We start from the raw sequence: 6,055 nt of genomic DNA on the forward strand, positions 1-6,055 counted from the left end.
TACTCCTATGCCAAATGGAGAGGCTGCTCTTCCTCATGGTCTATAGGAAGGGAAGATGTCAAGCACTCCAGCCACCAGCAAAGTAAGGGGACAGTTATGACAGTCCAGTGGGTGAGGACTCAATTCTCACTGTTGCCAAGTTTGATGGGCATGAGCCTGGTTTATCCCCTCTCTTACCCCAATCATGTTGTCCCCCAACCATTCGTGTCCCTCACTGTCCCTGTCTCTTATTTCTTGTCTTGTTTGCATTTGCTTTCTCACCTACCCAGCTTACCTGACCCAGACATACCTATGTCCCTTACCCAGAATTCCTCTCTTACTCAATTAAAAAAAAATGGGCACCTGTCCCACAAAAAAAAATATTGCCCCATACATAGCGCTCCATTTCACACACGTGTCTTCTTGACACACTTGATTCGGTACAATTGGCTTTACTACATGATTATGTACTTGTCACCCCTCTCTCTCTCGAGGTGACAGTCCAAATTCAGCTATTATTCTGCATACATTATCAGTTTTTACTGTTGAAGAAATGGATAGCTCTGTTCTTTCCTACCTCCCTCCTGCACATTCATGCATTGCTTTCCCTTTTTTCTCCCCCTGCTTGATCCCCATTTCATCACTTTCCTATCTACCCCATTTTAACACCTATAATCTGGTCAAGAAATCGAATCACACACAATACACATAAGTAACAGAAAAAGCAATGTATCCCTTCACTTTTTGGCCTCTGTGTTCGTGCAGAGTTTGGCATCGCACACCAATGCCAAGCGACTGTGAGCAGCTATACAATGCTGTAGTTACCTCCACGCAATCCTACTTAAACTCACTGCACTATGCCAACACACAGCAACACATGTACTATAAAGAACTGATGTCATCGCATTATCACTGTTTATTTAAAAGTATTAGCTATACCTGGAATTGAACCTTGTATCATCTGGGCTAAAAAAGAACTGTATCAATGTATTTAAACCTGCTGCCACATTCAGCTAAGCAGCAGGTGTGTTTCATACATTCATTACTGTCAAACTTTTAGCAATGTGGCTTGCATTTGCGCACTGCTTAACTATGCGCAAACAGTGAAAATAATGGAAATGTGTATCTCATATGTGCAAACACTTTGACAACTGTCACGCAAACCTGATGCTCGCTGCTGAGCTATGCAAAGCCAAATTTAGCATCTTGTTACTGCTATTTACTGTTCATTTACTCTTTATGCCATAAAACTACATGTGGAAACTGAACAAACTGAGCAATATGTCATATATTTACAATGCAGCCATGTGTTGCCTCCCCGATACACTGCAACCCTAGTGCCACCAGTACTTTTTTATAAACTGTCTCACTGACAGAATGCACACTGTCAAAGTTGGGGAGTCCACCTCCACCAGTAGACCAGTTGCCAGTGGAGTACCACAAGGATCTGTGCTGGGCCCTCTACTGTTTGGAAACTATTTGTCTGAAGTCCAGGTGAAGGTAGATGGCCTGTGGCTTACATAGTTTGCAGAGGACTGTCAATGGGGTGCAATCATATAGAGTCCCACAACTATGTTAACATATTACAGAAAGGCCTGACACAAATGATTAGTGCCAAACTCATGGACTGAAATTTAATTCAAGAAAATGCCTCATTTTCCCTTTTGGCATAAAAGTAGCCCTGGTAATTATGTTATACATAGCACCCCTCTAAGCTCAAAGTCAGTGGTGCGAGACTTGGGAACGCAGGTCGAAAGCAATCTAAACTTCAGTCACTATGTGTTCATAGTGGTAAGACACACATTCTACGTTGTCCACCTCATAACTAACAGCATTACATCCAAGACCAGGGAGTCATAGTTTCACTGTACTTGACCCTTATCACTCCACTGAGTACAATGCTCCCTTCTCCATGTACCTCAACAGACACCTGCAGCAACTGGAGAGACCACAGAGGTTTCTCATCAAGAGAATCCAGGGCCTCCAAAACATGACATACATGGAAAGACTGAAAGCCCTGTCAATGTACTCAGTATCATACAGGCTGCTGAGAGGTGACCTGGGCCTGGCCTACAGAGCAGTCTGGGACCCTGCCCCTAATGTAAATGCTGGAGCTCCACAAATCAAATGGGATAAAAATAACTTGCTGGAGAGACAGATCTCAACCTAGCGTTTGACATAAAGATAACATGCTGGAGAGACAGATATATCTCCAGCTATTGACACTCCTCTGTTTTAGGCTCCCACTGCATGTGAAGCAGTGCTCCTGAATGACCCAATTCAAGTGCAAATTTGACAACTGGATGGGTGACAGATTCACCCCAGGGGTGGCACCTATGTCCCTCATGGACAGGGCCATTCAGTGCTGATAATTATGCCCAGTAAGGGTACTTGGATTTTTACATGGCTAGGCTTTTAAAGGCCCTAGGGCTATCAGCTTAGTAACCTTCTAGGAACCTATAATGCTATGAACCTATGCAGGTCTCTCATCATCTTTTCTCCTACAGCCAGTGCTGATGTCAGGCACTATAAGTTATTCTGTAGCCTTATAAAAATCAGACTTGTGCCATGGCACTTATGTAAATTACTGAGTTCTGTAGTCTGTGTACTTAGATAGGTAGGGGTTCTGTTCTCAGTGCAGTCAACTGTGTGTGTGTGTGTGTGTGTGTGTGTGTGTGTGTGTGTGTGTGTGTGTGTGTGTGTGTGTGTGTGTGTTTGTCTAGCCAGAAGAACAGAGATATGTATCCTACAATTATCACTCCAATCCTATGGACTGGTAGTATTTTGATACTTGCACATGCCTACACATCCATTTCATGCAGGCCTCCCAACATCTTATCTCCTACAGCCAGTGCTGATGTCATCCAGTATAAGTTGACCTGCAGCCTTGTAAAAGCCAAACTTGTGCCATGGCACTTTTGTAAATTACTGAGTTACTGAGTTCTGTAGTCTATGTACTTAGATAGATAGGGGTGCTATTCTCACTATAGTCAACTGGGGTACGGGTATATGTGTGTGTGTGTGTGTGTGTGTGTGTGTGTGTGTGTGTGTGTGTGTGTGTGTGTGTGTGTGTGTGTGTATTTGTGTGTTCATTTGCTTGACATTATAGAAAGCCTTTTACACCAACATGTGGGACACTATTATTGCCATATTTTCCTCACCAGACACTGCTGATGCCATCAGCTATAAAGTGTTGTCTGAGACACTGCAAGTCAGACGAGCTGTAGCACTTGACTTAAATACAGAGCTCTGTAGTCTATGTACGTAGGTAGGGGGTTCTATTCTCACTGCAGTCAACTGGGGTGTATGTGTCTGTGTGCACTTGCTTGACGATAGAGAGAGCCTTTTATACCAGTATGTGGGACATGGTTATTGCCATATTCTCCTCACCAGACACTGCTGATGTCATCAGCTATATCTGATTTGTGGATGTGCGCTGTTCCCACCAAGGCAGTGTCAGAGACTTGTTTAGAGACAAGGCAAAAGTCACCTCATCCTATATGATAGAGATTACAGTGACATGGCTTTCAGTTTATCTACATACATCATGGCATGGTTTATTGGCCCTGTGTTTTCTTGGTCAGGAAACCCCTGTGGTCTCTCCAGCTGTTGCATGTGTTTGTTGATGTACATGCAAAAGAGAACGTAATAGCACTTTTTTAATTTCTCCAAATGATTTGGGTTTCTAATACCATGATGGGAATAGACCCCATTCTTAAGTCAAAGTATGATTTAAGTTCATGAAATTAATATTGTGTCACTCTTTGATGTCAGCCAAAAGCGCTCTTTGCAGCACCCATAATATGCCAATAATGGGTCCTTCTGCAATTCATATGGAGTTACATGTATTGGTAGCATATTTGAATAGGATGGTAGACTCTTTTTTATAAGACCAGTTGCTCCTACTACTATTGGAACTATCTGGGTATCTTTCTTCCGCATTGCTCTCATTTCTTCTTGCAAATTCCTGATATTTTATGACTTTGTGTCACTATATTAGTGTTCTGATGAGGTTTGAGTACAGTGCTGTAATATAATCCTCAGATCTGAATATGGTGTCATGACTTATGATATGCACAACATAGGCTTTCAATGCCAGTATGGACACTTGGTGGTCGAAGTTCAGATTGCTATGTATGTGTGTTCCCAGTGCTTGCATCACTGAAGTTCAGCATACTGGGACTATTGCAAATGCTGTAATTAGCAGGGAATTCCACTTTGCAGTAGTACAAAATAAAGATACATGTTTGTATATCATTGTGGACTGTGTTGCTTTGTCACCAATCATTTGTCTGTGTTAGCCCCTACTGTAGTATGTTATAATCATAGATAGACTCAGTGACTGCACCCAGTATGCCAGAATCAGCAAATGCAGTAAACCAAAAGCTGCATACTTTAGCCTGAGCTGTCAAGAAATATATTCCAAACAGTAAAGGGCAAAGCACAGATCCCTGGGGTATGCCACTGGTGACAGCTCTATTGGTACAGGTTGATTAATCAACTTTCACAGTATGTTTTCTGTCAGTGAGCCAATTGGTTACTCATCTAGTGATGTAAGGTTTAATCTCCAGCTGGGAGAGTTTCTCAAGGATACCTGTGTGAGGTATTGTGTTCAAACCTTAGGCCAGTTCAGGATAGCCATTATGCACTGTCTTACTTTCATTCAGGCTTATCACACAGAATCAATGGGCTTTAACAACATCACAAATTGCCACATGACTCATCTCATACACCTTTCTGACATGGTTGAATACACAGTTCAACACATCCTCCACACAGACTATGTTCCTGTAGAAGGGTGTACATTAACATGCATCTGTCTGAGTTGGTGGGGGGACAGCACCCAATGTATGCATGCATAGATACATCCTGACCCTCTTCCTCTGTGAGATAGACCAACCTGTCATCATAGACCTCTTCTAAATGGACACTAGTAATATCCCAGCTGTGTGCAACAGACCTGTGTAAGTTGTTAATGCTACAGCATGTCTGTAATGTCTGTTATATGTCCTCAAATAGTTAATCCAGGGCATGGATGACAACAACACTATCATCCTTTTGAACTTGACAAGCCCAAGGCATTTGACACAAATCAACACTGAGGTATTCACTCAACACTGTCAGATGTGGCCATAAACACCTATATCACCAAGTGGGTAAACCACTGCATCATATATGTGGCATCTAAATATGTTGAAATGTGTAAAGTGACCTATATCTCAGGTCCAGTGATCAGGTCTGCACATCAGGGCTATCTGATACACCCTTTCCTGCCCATTATGTACGTGACAGACTTCACAGATAACATACACGTCCTGTGTCCAAAAAGTTGTCTGAAGGATTACTGTGATATTAGTATAATAAAGACAGTATCAACCCACACCAAAGATTGGTGCCACAGACATGACAACACTTGCAATAACACAAAAACATGGGGGATTTTTTTACATCAGAAAAATGAACACAAGACCCAAATATAATGTAGACATCACATCCTATAATCAGACAAATAGGCATGTGACCTGTATCCTGGGGTAGATGATAAGTGGAAAGCTCACCAGAATGTGGTCAGAGTGCTGACTACATCCTTGTATGTAACATAACTACTGAGCATGTTATATCAGATGCATGTGTGGTACCTCTTCTGGTGCTACCATGCACGACATTCAACTAGCCTGCATTGATAATAATGTCACATACAGGTGTAGCAGTGTCCCTTCTAACACCTCCAGCAGATGTTACAGTTCCCAAACAGTGTGTATGATTATCCTCATAGAGTGCGGACATGTCATAATAGTTGTACAAGTGTGTTTGTGCAGAATCATCTCTGATCACGCTACGTCACATATGTTATGTCAGAGACATGGGATTACTGGTAGTATTATTCTAATATTGGTCATGATTCTGCTTGCTTCTTTTAATGTTGTCCATGAGCCTTTACCTGTATCCCACTTGCTGGAGACCTCTGCTGAGATTACACTCGTATTCAGGCAAATCAGCCTGCACAGCTTCACAATATGCACCCTTCCCCAATTATATATTACATCCCTGATAGATATAGGTATCCTCTGCATTG

This window comes from Protopterus annectens, chromosome 5.part0, assembly GCF_019279795.1.
Source record: "Protopterus annectens isolate FY-2018-M chromosome 5.part0, PAN1.0, whole genome shotgun sequence".
In the NCBI taxonomy this organism is placed as follows: domain Eukaryota; kingdom Metazoa; phylum Chordata; order Ceratodontiformes; family Protopteridae; genus Protopterus; species Protopterus annectens.